This window comes from Sus scrofa, chromosome 5, assembly GCF_054392235.1.
Source record: "Sus scrofa isolate SSC_HxYL_T2T_F1_AM1 chromosome 5, Sscrofa_HxYL_maternal_Yorkshire_Landrace_v2.0, whole genome shotgun sequence".
Classification (NCBI taxonomy): Eukaryota; Metazoa; Chordata; class Mammalia; order Artiodactyla; family Suidae; genus Sus; species Sus scrofa.
The window spans coordinates 43,597,888-43,615,445 of record NC_139387.1 but is presented as its reverse complement, the minus strand read 5'-3'; the positions used below and the strand labels follow the sequence as shown (position 1 = coordinate 43,615,445).

Genomic DNA, 17,558 nt, shown 5'->3' with positions numbered 1-17,558 from the left:
CCCACTGAACCACCAGGGAACTCCCAGATTAGGTATTTTCTTTTTCTGTACATAATGGTGTTAGAAATTTGTGTTTTGCTAGTGCTTTAGAATGGCAGATTTTCATTGTTCCTGTTTCCTGGCTGATTCTCCTTTATACATATTGATTCGTAACAATTTAACTTAGTCACTTTCTCTTAAAAACTAGTCTTAATTTTTATTACATTTATATGTAATGAATTTATTACATTTATAGTTGTACAATGATCATAACAATCCAGTTTTATAGGATTTCCATCCCACAACCCCAGCACATCCCCTCACCCTTGAACCATAAGTTTTTCAAGGTCTGTGAGTCAGTATCTGTTCTGCAAAGAAGTTCAGTCTGTCCTTTTTTCAGATTCCACATGTCAGTGAAAGCATTTGATCTTGGTGTCTCATTGTGTGACTGACCTCACTCAGCATGATAGTTTCTAGGTCCATCCATGTTGCTAAAAATGGCATTATTTCTTTCCTTTTAATGGCTGAGTCATATTCTATTGTGTATATGTACCACTTCTTGATCCACTCCTCTGTCCATGGGCATTTAGGTTGTTTCCATGTCTTGGCTATTGAAAATAGTGCTGCAGTGAACATCAGAGTACATGTGTCTTTGGGAGTCATGGTTTTCTCTGGATAGATGCCCAGGAGTGGGATTGCTGGGTCAAATGGTAGTTCTATGTTTAGTTTTCTAAGGAATCTCCATACTGCTTTCCACAGTAGTTGCACCAATTTACAATCCCACCAACAGTGGAACAGGGTTCCTTTTTCTCCACACCCTCTCCAGCACTTACTGTTTGTAGACTTTCGGATGATGGCCATTCTGGTTGGTGTAAGGTGGTACCTCAGAGTGGTTTTGATTTGCGTCTCTCTAATAATGAGTGATGTTGAACATCTTTTCATGGTTTTTTTGGCCATCTGTATGTCTTCTTTGGAGAACTGTCTGTTTATATCTTCTGCCCATTTTTGGATGGGGTTGTTTGTTTTTTTGGTATGGAGCTACAGAAGGTGTTTATACATTTTGGAGATTAATCCCTTGTCAGTTGATTCACCTGCAAAGAGTTTCTCCCATTCTGTGGGTTATCTTTTTATTTTGTTTAGGGTTTTCTTTGCTGTGCAGAAACTTTTAAGTTTGATTAGGTCCCATTTGTTTATTTTTGTTTTTATCATCAATACTGTAAGAGGTGGATCTGAGAAGATGTTGCTGTCATTTATGTCAGAGAGTGTTTGGCCTATGATTCCCTCTAAGAGTTTTATAGTATCTGGTCTTATATCTCGGTCTTTAATCCATTTGGAGTTTCTTTTTGTGTATGGTGTTAGGGAGTGTTCTAATTTCATTCTTCTACATGTGGCTGTCCAGTTTTCCCAGCACTGGGAAACAAGCTGTCTTTTCTCCATTGTATATTCTTGCCTCCTTTGTCATAGAATAGTTGGCTGTAGGTGAATGGGTTTAATTCTGGGCTTTCTACCCTGTTCCACTGATCTATATTTCTGTCTTTGTACCAGTACCATGCGGTTTTGATGACTGTGGTTTTGAAGTATAGTCTGAAGTCCCTGAACCTGATTCCTCCAGCTCCATTTTTCTTTTCCAGGATGTCTTTGGCTATTCTGGGTCTTTTTTTGTGCTTCCAAACAAACTTGAAAATATTTTGTTCAAGTGGTGTGACAATGTCCTTGGTAATTTGATAGGGATTGCATTGAATCTGTAAATTGCCTTAGGTAGTATAGTCATTTTGATAATATTAACTCTTCCAATCCATGAGCATGGTATATCTTTCCATCTATTTGTGTCATCTTTGATTTCTTTCATCAGTGTCTTATAGTTTTCAGAGTACAGGTCTTTTGTCTCTTTAGATAGGTTTACTCCTAGGTATTTGATTCTTTTGGATGTGATGGGAAACGGGATTGCTTCCCTCATTTCTCTTTCTGATCTTTCATTGTTAGTATATAGAAATGCTGTCGATTTCCGTGTATTAATTTTGTATCCTGCGACTTTGCCAAATTCATGGATGAGCTCTAACAGTTTTCTGGTAGAGTCTTTAGGATTCTCTAGGTATAGTATCATGTCATCTGCAAGTAGTGATAGTTTTACTTTTTCCTTTCCAATTCGATTCCTTTTATTTCTTTTACTTCTCTGGTTGCCGTGGCTAGGAATTCCAAAACTATGTTGAATAGTAGCGGCAAGAGTGGACATCCTTGTCTTGTTCCTGATCTCAGTGGGAATTCTTTCAGCTTTTCACCATTGAGAATGATGTTCGCTGTGGGTTTCTCATATATGGCCTTTATTGTGTTGAGGTAGGTTTCCTCTATACCCACTTTCTGAAGGGTTTTTATCAGAAATGGGTGTTGGATTTTGTCAAAGGTTTTTTTTTTTTTTTTAATTTTTTGCAGTGTGGTTTCCTTCCATCATTTTAGGAGCCTTTTTTTTTTTTTTTTTTTTTTTTAGGAATTAGGGATACTCTGGCTCTCCTAACTAAAGTCCACACTCATCAAAATAATCTTTTATGGAGTTCCTGTTGTGGTTCAGTGGTTAACGAATCCGACTAGGAACCATGAGGTTGCAGGTTCGATCCCTGGCCTTGCTCAGTGAGTTAAGGATCCGGTGTTGCCATGAGCTGTGGTGTACATCGCAGACGTGACTCAGATCCCGTGTTACTGTGGTTCTGGCATAGGCCGGCAGCTGCAGCTCTGATTAGACCCCTAGCCTTCGGCCCTAGGAAAGACCAAAAAAAAAGATAATCTTTTATTTGTTATATGTTTAGATTATGATGGTGAATCAGATTATTCCAAATATTGTGTATTTGCCAGATGTTTTCTCTGTTTGGAGACTAAGTACCAGCTTACTTCAAAATAGTTTTAAGTGTGATTACGATCTCTTAAGTAGGATAAAATTTGTTTTATGCTGACTTTTGTTTGAATGTAATATATTTCAATTGTTTATCAAGAAAGAAAAGACTTGTAAATTAATTAGGCTTGTTGTCTCCCTTTCCCCTGTACTTTTGAGTAAGCACAATGGGAATGCAGCCTAGAGACTAAGTTATAGCTCATCTCACAGACAGATGCTGTATTCCCTCTGGATCATGTTTGAATTTGTTATCAAAGCTTGATAAGTTACTAATAATTATTTCATAGCTACCTTTTCATTCGTTGGTCATAAAAGTTGTTTTTATACTTTTACTTTTAAAAATCCATCTTTTAATTATAGAATGTAAAATGTTACTTTGCCAAAATTTATATGAATCCATTTCAAACTAATTTTTAAGTGAATAAAATTTTAAAACTTTTAAGATTAAGAGTTTTACCTCTTTTATCAGTTTTATCATAATTAATTTAGGCCATATTTGGTTTATCTAAGCTTGCATTAAAATATTTATGCTTAGTATTGCATTTCTCTTATCCTTTAATAAATTCTCTTAAACCTGTGAAACCAACCCCTTCACCTTGAATGCTCTGGCAGCATTAAACATGACACTGTGGATCTGTAGCTAATACTTTCTAACTTTACAAAAAACTTTAAAGGAGGATTTTCTTTAACAGAGACTTTATTATTGTGAGGATGTTATACCAGATTCCCTAGGGGACAGTTTTAGACATCGTTGGCATAATCTCAGATGACTAATGCAGAGTACCTTCATTAAATGGTTCGTAGACAAAAGAAGACCTAGAAGTCAGTTTCCTCCATGAACCGAAGCAATTCCTCCTTCCTTGGTAAGACATTTCTAGAATTGATTCTGAATATACATGAGACCATATACACATAGCAAGTGTGTTCTCTCATATGTATGTTATATTTCATGAAAATTGTTTCCCTGAAGGAAAACTTGAATTTGTACCCCCCACACACACTATCTTTTTTTTCCCTAGATTCTGTGCTTTGGTTTATAGCCGTAGGTGGTTTTCTTTAGAAATAGTATAAAGTAGAGGTTATGTTGATTTCCTTCTACGTTTTTGAGCCCTCAATAAGTTAGATTTCTGAAGTTATTTCTTAAGACATGGTTATTTTCTGTTTTAAAATTTTTTTAATCCTTTTTTTTGGGTAGTTGCTTCATAGAGCTATGAAAGTACCTATTAAATATTGCAAGAGGGTATAATGATTGGCAAGTTAACAAAATAAGAATAAAATATTAAAAAATAAAATATTTTTCTAAATCTCTCTTGTGAAGCATTGCAATTTCTATGTTCATTAACTGTTCCTGCAGGGGAAACTGAAGTACTTTGAAATTATTTATTGGAAAGTGAGAATGAATAATTCAGCTTTGTTTTAAGCATCTTTACAAAGATGAGAAATTCTGTCTTATCCTTGCCAGGCCTTCTTAATTACTTCTTTAACAAAGCAGTAAGATGTACATTAAAAAAGCTAACATATGCTTTTCTCATTCATATATTTCTTCCCCCTCCCCCTGTTTATTTAATAAGAAAGGACTGTCAAACTACCTGCACTAGTTTCTCAGCTCTTTTCTGGTAGGATTTCTCCTCCACCCCCACACCCCCCATTTATTTCAAAAGTCTGAGAGGTTGAGATCTCCCTCTTAGCAAGAATGGTCAAAGAGTTGCCACAATTTTCCTTTCCTTATTGGAGGCTTGTGGAGGTAAGCTTTCTGTATTTTTCATAAATAGATAACAAGATAAATATCAATTTAACTTATTACCAAGTAATATTGGCATAATTTCTGAGACAAGATAAATAATAGTTTCATAGAAATTTTTGTTCCCATTTCTTTGGTTGTCATCACTTTGAACATATATTAAATTTTATTTAAGGATGAAACAGTGAAAGTTTAGCAGACTCATCTCTTTCCAGGTGAAGGAAGGATGTTTGTCACAGAGGGACACATACCACCTGGGGATTCCAGGACTTTCCAAAGGTCTGCTCTGTCAAGCTGGCCTTTATTTAGCCTGTTTGGTTCATAGTTCTGTACTAGAAAGAAAGAACAAACCAAATTCTCAGCCCTTGCCTTCAAGAGTATAATTTGTAGTTGTGAAGTTTAGGGACAAAAGTAAGAAAACATAAGGAAACATGAAAACATGTAACTATACTTTCATTTCTAGTAACATGGCAAACTAAATGTTCAGAGAAAATCCTCCTAATAAGAACATCAAAATGCTGGATGTAGTGTTTTAAAATGTATTTTAAAGTGTGACTAGTGGTCAGTAAAGTAAGGGACTTAGTAAGAGGGGCAGAATTGCTAAGAGAGAGGAGATCTGGAGAGGTTATGAGCTCTGGAACCAGCATTTGAAGCATATCTGACTGGCACTTGTTAATTCCTAAAGCTTGAGTTTTAACAAGAGAAAGGAGAAAAAGCCTGTAGCCCATTTTTGATAGAAAATTGGATTGTTATCTCTCCATCTGAAATTAGGAATTCTGCAGGGCAGCACTTAGTTTAAAAAAAAAAAAAAAATTGGAAGACAGTGGTATATTTGCCTGTCTTGGTCCTGACTCTAGGTAGAATAAGGAAAGAGTGAGGGATTCTTCCTTCAGAAACAAAAACATACTTATCTAGGCTTGGGATCAGAATTTATACTACCTCTGTCACAAAAATAAAAGCAGCTCCCTTCTTGTGTTATTAGTATTCTTAGATGCCTGAAAGAATAGGCACGGATCCTCTTTAGAGGAGAGTATTTTAAACACAGGTCTTGGGAGTTTTCCTTGTGGCACAGCAGAAAAAAATCTGGCTAGTATCCATGAGGATGAGGGTTTGATTCCTGGCCTGTTGGTGATCCAGTGTTGCTGTGAGCTGTGGTGTAGGTTGCAGGCACAGCTCAGATTCCGTGTTTCTGTGGCTGTGGGAAAGGCCAGTAGCTGTAGCGCTGATTCAACTGCTAGGCTGGGAACTTCCGTATGCTGCAAGTATGGCCCTAAAAAGCAAAAAATAAAAATAAAAAAAGTAAACACAGGGCCTCAAGAAATTACATATAGGAGTGGCACAGCAGGTTAGGGATCTGGCATTATCACTACAGTGGTTCTGGTCACTGCTGTGGCATGGGTTTGATCCCTGGCCTGAGAACTTCCTCGTGCCTCGGGCGTGGTCAAAAACAATTACATATGAACTATAATTAAACATTAGTAAACAACAAGATCCCATTTTGCACATATTAGAATGGATAAAATCCAAAACATTGACAATACCAAATTCTGACAAGGATGTGGAAACATCAGTAAACACATGAGGTAACAAGATACCATCAGAGAGATTCTACGTAAACTGCCTACCATCCAGACCAAAGTCTGTATCATTTGGAATGATAATTTGCATAATGTAATGTCATGGTTTAAAGGCAATGTTAAAATAGGTAATACTGAGAACTTTTCAGAACTGATGAAAGACAGCCATCCTTTGCCTAAGGAAGCCTTGTAATTGCCAAATTGGAAATCTAAAAAATGCTGATACCTGACAAGAAAGAAGGCTGAAAAGTAATGAATTAGATAAATATTTAAATTAATCAGAAAAATAATAGGATAAACCCAAAGTAAATGGAAGGAAATAAAGGTAAGAGAATAGACATGGTTGAAAGTATCAGGAAAGACAAAGTGGGTTGTTCAAAAACACTAATAAAGTTATCAACCTTTGACAATATTAAGGGGCAAAAAGGAATAAAACTCATTAAGAACGAAAAGGGGACACAGCTTGACAAGGCCTTCTTGTCAACCCAGGTCCCGAAGGCAGCGGTGCTGCAGAAATAAGGAGAAAGAGACGCAGAAATAGAGTGGGGGTCAGGGGGCTACTGCCTTCAAGAGGCAATAGCAACCCTCTGAGCCAACTCAGTTTTTATTTTACTATTTTCTACTTCCTTGTATGTGCAGGGGATACATTGGTATTTTACTTCAAACAGATTGGAAGCAAGATGTGCTAGGACAGGCATTCCTAAGCACATAAAGTAGTCATAAATGTTTTAGCCCAACCAGGCCGTAATATGTGTAATTTGTTGTTTGCTTCAAGCCATCAATGGCCTCTCCCATAAATCCCCCAAGGCTCCAGTCCTGAGAATGTCAGAGCTGATGGTTTTCCATCAGCAACATCAGTGCTTCAGCAGTCTTGTTTTCAAGATGCCATTCTTTGATGTTGTTCTCATTCATTTTGCCTCAAGGGTCATGAGAGAGTCACAAGACTGTATAGACTGACCTCTACAGCCACTCTATGGCACCAGCCTTTTCTTTCCATTCTTTGTCAGTGGCATATTCATGCCTCCAACAACAACTAAAAACATAAAATGTTTGAAAGAGAGTATAAAAAACTTTAAGCCAACAAGCTTAAAAAATTAGGCAAAGTAAACAAATTTCTGGAAAGATACTACTTTTCAGAATTGACTAACAGAAAATTCTAGTGATTTTTGTAATCTAATTAGTAATATAGATTGCCTTTACAAAGACAACATGAATCCCAGATAGATCTACCAAACATTTAGGGGAAAAAATAATTCCATTGTTTTAATACTTTATTTCAGGGCACCACTTACTTAAAAAATATTGGGAAATATGCCCACAGAGGAAGACTGTGGTGCATTTGCCTATCTTGGTCCTGATTGTATAGTCTGTGGACTGGTGCTGGTGCCTGTGGTGTTTTCCTAGTTCTCTTAACTACAGGAGAAAAATAAATACACTATTATGAGTTTTCACTAAGTGAAATTCATTCAATATAAAGGAGTCCGTTATTATGAGATTATAGTCTTCCTGCTGTATGATATTTAATATCCTTTTATGAATTGATGAAGATTATGAATTACAGGTTTAAAAATATATGTGTTATACCTGACACCTATGGTCAATTAATCTTTGACAAGGGAGGCAAGAACATAAAATGGGAAAAAGAAAGTCTATTCAGCAAGCATTGCTGGGAAACCTGGACAGCTGCATGCAAAGCAATGAAACTAGAACACACCCTCACACCATGCACAAAAATAAACTCCAAATGGCTGAAAGACTTAAATATACGACAGGACACCATCAAACTCCTAGAAGAAAACATAGGCAAAACACTCTCTGACATCAACATCATGAATATTTTCTCAGGTCAGTCTCCCAAAGCAATAGAAATTAGAGCAAAAATAAACCCATGGGACCTCATCAAACTGAAAAGCTTTTGCACAGCAAAGGAAACCCAAAAGAAAACAAAAAGACAACTTACAGAATGGGAGAAAACAGTTTCAAATGATGCAGCGGACAAGGGCTTAATCTCTAGAATATATAAACAACTTATACAACCCAACAGCAAAAAAAACTAATCAATGGAAAAATGGGCAAAAGACCTGAATAGACATTTCTCCAAAGAAGATATACAGATGGCCAACAAACACATGAAAAAATGCTCAACATCGCTGATTATAAGAGAAATGCAAATCAAAACTACCATGAGATACCACCTCACACCAGTCAGAATGGCCATCATTAATAAATCCACAAATAACAAGTGCTGGAGGGGCTGTGGAGAAAAGGGAACCCTCCTGCACTGTTGGTGGGAATGTAAACTGGTACAGCCACTATGGAGAACAGTTTGGAGATACCTTAGAAATCTATACATAGAACTTCCATATGACCCCACAATCCCACTCTTGGGCATCTATCCGGACAAAACTCTACTTAAAAGAGACACATGCACCCGCATGTTCATTGCAGCACTATTCACAATAGCCAGGACATGGAAACAACCCAAATGTCCATCGACAGATGATTGGATTCGGAAGAGGTGGTATATATACACAATAGAATACTACTCAGCCATAAAAAAGAATGACATAATGCCATTTGCAGCAACATGGATGGAACTAGAGAATCTCATCCTGAGTGAAATGAGCCAGAAAGACAAAGACAAATACCATATGATATCACTTATAACTGGAATCTAATATCCAGCACAAATGAACATCTCCTCAGAAAAGAAAATCATGGACTTGGAGAAGAGACTTGTGGCTGCCTGATGGGAGGGGGAGGGAGTGGGAGGGATTGGGAGCTTGGGCTTATCAGACACAACTTAGAATAGATTTACAAGGAGATCCTGCTGAATAGCATTGAGAACTTTGTCTAGATACTTATGTTGCAACAGAAGAAAGGGTGGGGGAAAAAATGTAATGTATACATGTAAGGATAACCTGACCCCCTTGCTGTACAGTGGGAAAATAAAAAAAATTACTAAAAAAAAAAAATGTGTTATAGAAGTTCCCATTGTGGCACAGTGGAAACGAATATGACTAGTATCCATGAGGATGCACGTTTGATCCGTGGCCTTACTCAGTGGGTTGGGGATCTGGCGTTGCTGTGAGCTGTGGTGTAGACACAGTAGGTTGCAGACACAGCTTGGATCCCGTGTTGCTGTGGCTGTGGTGTAGGCTGGAAGCTGTGGCTCCAATTCAACCCCTAGCCTGGGAACTTCCATGTGCCGAGCATTCGGCCCCAAAAAGCAAAAGAAAACAAAACAAAACAAAACAAAACTTAACAAGATGAAAACTCTGATAACAGTGCTACAGTTTGGGAGAAAAATTTTACTGTTCCCAAAATTCAAAATCTAGGAACCATAGACTTAAGTGATTTACCTATGTCAGGAGATCGTGGGTGTAGGGTAAAAGATAAGGAAAATCTTTGTATTTTAGATGGAGTAATAGACCATGAGGTTAGTTAGAGATGTGATTACAACTGTGGAATCAAAAAAGCTTCTTTAGGACCTTGTTGGGCCCATCATTAGGAAATTTCTGAACTGTGGCAACCTACAGTTTATGGCCAACTCCAAAGCTTGGATAGAGTTGGATCAAATGGTTGTGGGTAAGTAAGATGTGAGCTTTGGCACCAGTATTTAGACATCAGCTAGGAGAGGGAATGGAGAACTCAGTATCCATTCTTGCCATCCTAGAGCAAGCAATGTTGACTGTAACTTGGTGCCTACGCTTGGAGAGAAGGTCTGAAAGACTAGTTACTTATGGAACACTAACAGTTTTAAATGGGAACAGCAGGAGTCAGGAGGGGGGGGGCATTTTCTTTATCTGTTACATTTCAAGAACTCAGTTATAAGATAGCAGAGAGTTAGCTTTCTTATAACATGGATTTTGCACAGCTTTCCAGTGGAAGAATTTTTGAAACATGGACTTTTTAAAAAGTTTTGAATTGACTCTGTGATTTACAGAATGTCCTTTTATGTAAAGAGTGAGCCAGTTGAGTGTTTTTTGTCCTGTAGCTGCCTCTTTCTTTTTTCACTATCATTAAGATTTTTCTCATTTTCTTCCTTCTCACCATAGACCTTTTGTTGCCTGGGATGAACTTTTTTATTTTTATTTTATTTTCATTTTTTGTCTTTTTGCCATTTCTTGGGCCACTCCCGCGGCATATGGAGAGGTTCCCAGGCTAGGGGTCAAATTAGAGCTGTAGCCGCCGGCCTGTGCCACAGCCACAGCAACGGGGGATCTGAGCCGAGTCTGCGACCTACACCACAGCTCACGGCAACACCAGATCCTTAACCCACTGAGCAAGGCCAGGGATCGAACTTGCAACCTCATGGTTCCTAGTTGGATTCGTTAACCACCTAGCCACAACGGGAACTCCAAGGAATGAACTTTTTTAATCCTCAGTCTTTGAGTCTCACTTTACCACAAAACTGCTTGATGCTGGCATTTGTTTTTGCAGGCTTAGGGAAAGCAGAATTATGGAGGTGGGAGAAGTTAATTCTACTCCACATGACTGGATTCTAATCCTGGCTCTGCTGCTTGTTTACTATGTAATGTTGAGCCTTTGTGTCTCAGATTACCTATAAACAGAATAATACTCCTTTTATGTTTCTTACCGTTGTTCTTTGCGTCTATTGAGAACATATGTGAAAACACTTTTGAAAACAATCGCTATATAGTTATTAGGTAGTATTATGATGGTTACATTCACAAGTACTCTTCATACATTTTCAGTTAAATCAATTCTTGTGAACAGTCTTAGAAAGAAACCTAAGCACCTCATTTAACATTTACTTTGTGGGAATAGACTCTTGAGTTTTAGTCAACTTTTAATGAACATGTACTCACACATGTTGAAAGCTCAGTAAGAGCAGAAATTAGGGACTGTTATGTTCATAATTCTGTTGTGCTTAACATAGTTCCTAACACAAAGTAGGTGCTCATTAAATTTTTACTGAATGAACAATTATATAATATACATATATAATTATAAAGAACTTTTTCATCCAAAGGAAAGTCTTACACTTACTCCAGTGAAAATGGATATATAGACAAGAATGCTATTTAGCCTAAAATTATCTTAAGCTATCCTTTTAATTTTGTATGTGCATTTACATGTGCTTTTATGTTGAGAACATATTTAATGCTAAGAATCTGTGGAGTTATTTTATGAGGAAATATAAGATAATAAGATTGCCTTGTATAATCATCAGTAAAATTTTACTAATTACAGCTAAGAAATTACTTTGACATAATGACCGAGAGCTTTATTGTTGTTTTCTATTTTAAAGCAATATTTTCTATCACCCATCTCAACTTATACATCCTGAGAAAGGTTATTAATGGACTTGTTCGCTAAGCCTGAGCTGCCTGAATAAAAATAAGTATCGCCTCTGCTTGCTATTCTTCTGCTTTTTAAATAAAGATGATCTCAAATTTGTCCAGAGAACTCAATAGAGTTCTAATATTACAGTGAGATACCTTCTCCAGTCCTAATCTTTTGGTTCTATAGCAGGAGAAATTGAAGCTGGGCATTTTCTTTGGGCCTATAGCAGGAACATCTAGAGAATCTTTTTATTACGGACTTTCATGGGTTTTGTTGCTCTGCAAATGTATGCCATTTTAAATATGGAAAGAACCCGTAGACCAAACATAATAGATGTAGTTGGTCTCTTCAGAGGCAAAGAGGAGATATTAGTTCTTTTTTGTGTTAGGGGAATTTCAAAAGGAATAATATCATTTATGTCAGTGTTTTCCAGTTTCCAGTTTTGACCGTAATGCATGTAAGAAATACATTTTACCTAAAACGTAATGTGTGTATGGGGTGGGTTATATAAAAAGTCTAAAACAAATGATTGATGAAACAATGCAGAGTATGATGCACTCTAATATTTCCTATCCTGGAGTAATCTATTTCATTTTTTAAAATGCTATTTGTGAACCACTAAATTGATTTTCAACTTACCAATGAGTGGTGACTTGAATTTTGAAAGCACTTTTAAATGAGTGTGTTTATCCATAGGTCAAAATCTATTTCTAACACAAATGTTTCGCATGACCTTTGAAACTATTTTGATGATCTTACAACATTATTTTTTTGTAAATTTTTTTAATTTTCATACAAAGATAATGTAGTGTAAAATGAGATGGTAAATTCAAATATTAACCCAGATATTCAGCTTTGTGTACATTTTACAGTGGTTGAATCTAGCCAGCATGGCACAGTAAATGTGATTAAGAGATTACGCTACAGGTTTTTTTTTTTGTTTTGTTTTTGAAGTGTAATTGATTTACAATGTTGTGTTGGTTTCTGGTATACAGCAAGTGATTCAGTTATATATATATTCTTTTACATAATGGTTTGTTACAGGATTTTGAATATAGTTCCCTGTGCTATATGCAGTAGTAAACTGTTGTTTACTGTTTTATATGTAACAGTTTGTACCTGCTAATCTCAAACTCCTAATTTATCCTTCCCCAATCCCCTTTACCCTTTGGTAACCTTAGGTTTGTTTTCCCTGTCTGTGAGTCTATTTCTGTTTCATCAATAAGTTCATTTATGTCATGTTTTAGATTCCATATTTAGGCGATATAATATGGTTGGTATTTGTCGTTCTTCACTTAGTATGATCATCTCTAGGTCCATCCATGTTGCTGCAAATGGAATTATTTCATTCTTTATGGATGAGTAGTATTCCACTGTGTACATACCACATCTTTATCCATTCATCTGTTGATGGATATTTAGGTTGCTTCCATGTCTTGTGAATAGTGCTGCTATTAATAAAGGGGTGCATGTATCTTTTCAAATTAGTTTTTTTCTGGATGTATGCCCAGGAGTGCTATTGCTGGATTGTATAGAAACTCTGTTTTTAGTTTTTTTTAAGGAACCTCCATTCTGTTCTCCTTAGTGGAACAGCCTTATTGAGCTGCACCAATTTACATTCCCACCAATAGTGTAGGAGGTTTCTCACTTCTCCACACCCTCTTCAGTATCTGTTATTTGTGGATTTTTAGAGGATGTTCATTCTGCCTGATGTGAGGTGGTACCTGACTGTAGTTTTGATTTGTATGTTTCTTATACTTGGCAGTGTTGAGCATCTCTTCATGTGCCTATTGACCATCTGTCTGTCTTCTTTGAAGAAATGTCTGTTTAGGTATTGTGACCATTTTTTGATTGGGTTGTTTTTTGGTATTGAGTTGTATGAGCTGTTTGTATATTTTGGAAATTGAGCCCTTGTTGGTCACATTGTTTACAAATATTTTCTCCCTGTGTGTATGTTGTCTTTTTGCTTTGTTTATGATTTCCTTGGCTGTGCAAAAGCTTAAAAGTTTGGTTGTGTCCCATTTGTTTATTTTTGCTTTTATTTCTATTGTCTGGAGAGACTGATCTAAGAACAGGATTTATGTCAGAAAATATTTTGCCTGTGTTCTCTTCTAGGAGTTTTATGATTTCATGTCTAATATTTAAGTCTTTAAGCCATTTTGAGTTTATTTTTGTGTATAGTGTAAGGGAGTGTTCTAACTTCATAGATTTACAGGTGACTTTCCAGCTTTCCCAGCACCACTTGCTAAAGGAAGAGACTATCTTTTCTCCATTGTACATTTTGCTGCAAATCTTTTCAGAGAGGTAAATCTGGCTTTGAGATAGTTTGATCCTTAGTCTGACTTTAAAATTAATACAAAACCCATAGTGAATATAAGTAGCCCTGAAATTAAATTGAAATCACAAGAGTACATAAAATGTTTTAAAAACAGGTCTTTGGTTCTTTAGGGTAACAAATCTAGATTTTGGTTTTAAATTAGCAGTTGCTTTTACTGTTTGTTTGTTTTTTTAGGGCCACACCTGCAGCATATGGAAGTTCCCAGGCTAGGGATTGAATCAGAGCTGCAGGCCTGTGCCACAGCCACAGTAATGCCAGATCCAAGCCGCGTCTGCAGCCTATGCTACAGCTCATGGCAACACTGGATCTCTAACCCACTGAGTGAGGCCAGGGATGGAACCCACATCTTCATGGATAATAGTTGGGTTTGTAACCAGCTGAGCCACAATGGGAACTCCCAGAAGTTGCTTTTAAACATTTGTTTTTTTAAAGTTTGTTGTTGTTGTTAAAGAAATATATTTGTATTTCCCTTGTAAAGTTAATGTCCAGCAGTTCATTATATCCTGTCTTAAGATCACTGTAATAGAATGATTTTCTTTGAATTCGATTATAGACTCAAAAAATGTAAGTTATTATTACTTCCTTATGTTTACAAAATACTTTCCATTAGTCAAAACATTATATATACATATATATTTATATTTATCCTTGTAATTGTATGATGTTTAGGCAAGTCATATAGAAGATAATAATTATGGGGATGCGCTGGGGTTGTGGGGTAGAAATCTATAAAATTAGATTGTGATGATCACTGTACAACTATAACTAATAAATTCATTGAGTAATATAAAAAAGAAGATAATAATTAAACTAGATCTAGGACCCAGAAATATTAGTTTTTAAAATGTTGTTTCCATTGGTTCTAATTGAAATAATGCTTTTTTAGTTTACCAAGTATTTTCATGAAGTATTTTGAGTTTACCAAGTATTTTTAAATCTTTGACATAAAGAATCTTATTGAAGTTTTGTGAAGTTTGTGTAAATATGGGTACACAGTCTCTATGAATTCCAATCTCTTCCCCATTTTTTCCTCTACATGCTCTAGATAACTAGTAATCCTCATCTTTCTGTGATTTTTTTTTGCTTTTATTTTCCCTTCAGATAACATTACTGTCTTTTATACATATCTAAACAATTCAGGATTTATTTTGAAAGACTGGGTAGTAAACACAAACCTCGTTGGGCAAATAAAGGATAGTATTATCACCATTTGGTAACACTTCCTAGAAGAAGATAAGCTGAACACATTCTCTGGGTTGTAGTTTGGCTTTAATTTCTTTGAGAGTTTAACAGGAATCTCTTCTATGGAAAGCATTGGGCAAGTGAGTCCTGGGAAACATAGGATTCATCATAGCTTGCAGTTTAGGTATTAAACACCTGGCAGTAATATGGTCAGGAAAGTTATTTTCTACCTTTTAGTTCACCATGTTCTACCAGAAATAGGTAGAAATTAGAACACTTAGATTAAAAACTTTTCTCTGTGGAAGTGACAAGAGAATGAGCTTGTGAGCTCATTCTTTAGACAGGAAAAAATATTTGCAAAAGACACACCTAGTAAGGACTTATCCAAGCTATACAAATAATTTTTTTCCTGAGGTAGGGGTTGAATCAGAGTTGCAGCTGCCGGCCATACACCACAGCCACAGATCTGAGCTGTGTCTGTAACCTACACCACAGGTCACAGCAATGCCAGGGCTTTAATCCACTGATCAAGGCCAGGGATTGAACCTGCACCCTCATGGATACTAGTCAGGTTCATAATCCACAGAGCCACAGCGGTAACTTCCTACAAAGAATTCTTAAAACTCAGCAATAAGAAAACAAACAACTTGATTGAAAATTGGCTCTCAGTTTCTACTACTGCCAGTTTGTGATTCTGCTTTCTTGATCTTCAGAGACAGTGAGTACAAGTTCATTTCGTGCTTTACAGTGTCAGATTTCTGTTGTTGATGTATCCTCTCCTGGAATACATACTTGTGGGATACATACCCATACTTGTTTAAGTTTTTTTAAAAATACCCCTTTCCTGTAATTTCTGTTGAGTTTTAGGAGGGAATACATTAGGTCAGCATCTTCATTCTACCATTTTAACCTGAAACCTTTCTTGATTTTGCATGTATTACCCAATTTGGTCCTTATAACAATCCTGTAATATAAGTAGTATTATTAGCATTTTATAGATGAGGAAACAGAGAAATTAAGCTTAATTGCTCAAATGCATCCAACTAGGATAGAACTAGGATTTGAACCCAAGCAACCTACACCGCAGCTCACAGCAACGAGGGATCCTTAACCCACTGAGCGAGGCCAGGGATCGAACCTGCAACCTCATGGTTCCGAGTCAGATTCGTTTCCACTGTGCCATGATGGGAACTCCAATCCAAGCATTTTTAATTTCAAATTCTTTTTAACCATTATACTGTAAATGCTTTTTGTAATATTATATTCTTTATGCTTTGAGAGGCAAGCACCATTGCATGAATTAATTGTAATTATTTCCCTGTTGCCTATATCAAATAATTTACATGTCGTGATATGGAAAAAAGTGGGAAAAAAACCCCAAACAAAAACACAAAACCTGCTATAGTTGTGGGTATCAACCATAAACTATTTTTACTGCTAATTGATTTTGAAATGCCTTTGCCAGAGAAAGAATATGTTAGGTATATAAAATTGAGTTTGTTTATTTTTAAGCGTCTTTTCTTGACTAGAGAAACAGTCTGAGATTACATGGGATGCAGTTGTACATGGGTGGAGAACCAGCTTGAAATGTATACATAATGAGGAAGGAAACTGGAATCTTATAGTAAGATGCCTGTAAAAATGAACCATTGAATGAATCAGTTATAATTGAATTGATTGTTGTCTAGCTAAAGAAGTATATTTCCCAACTGAAAGAACTGTGATCAGAAACATCAGTCTAGGCAGTTCCCATTGTGGCTCAGTGGGTTACCAACCCAACTAGTGTCCATAAGGATGTGGGTTTGATCCCTGGGTTAAGGATCCAGTGTTGCCTTGAGCTGTGGTATAGGTTGCAGACACGGCTTGGGTCTGGTGTTCTATGGCCTTGGTGTAGGCCAGCAGCTGCAGCTCTGATTTGACCACTAGCCTGGGAACTTCTAAATGCCAAAGGTACAGCCCTAAAAAGCAAAAAAAAAAAAAAAAAAAAAAAAAAATTTAGTCTACAATATATAAGGAAAGTAATTGACCTATAGCTAGGAAAGGATTCTTTGGAATTTTAAAAATTAGGTACAAAGAGATGATAGAGTATCATTTTGGCTGTAGGTGATTTCCTGTTAGATTTAATGATGCAGGATCATATATAGTCACTTAGTTTTAACCTAGAAAAGAAAAATATGTCCATTTGTTACTGGGATAATAAAGTTACATTTTTTAGAAAGAGAGTTTTAAGTAGGAAATACTTGTTGGCAGATTACATATTTGGAAAAGTTTAAATGTAATGAAGAGGAACTCTAGCAGCCGTTTCAAAGAACCCTATACTGTAGTATACAGCATTATTATTGGTATCCTTTTAATCATCTCTGTTGATTGGTTTGCATTAACACGGTCTTGATGCATATATCTTTACTAGAGGTAAGACTTAAATGTTTATTCTCTGCTTTAGCTGTTAGAATCCATCAGAACTGTACTTGAAAGAATATCTTTCCTTATGAATTTGTAATCATGGCTGAAGCAAGCAGTAGATTAGATATAAATCTAGACGCTTCA

At 36.3% G+C, this 17,558-nt stretch overlaps 1 protein-coding gene across 8 annotated transcripts in view; it reads left to right on the top strand.

The window, feature by feature from the left end:
• OSBPL8 (oxysterol binding protein like 8) overlaps positions 1-17,558 on the top strand; it is a 176,312-nt gene that overhangs the window by 92,969 nt on the left and 65,785 nt on the right. The window lies entirely within an intron of this gene.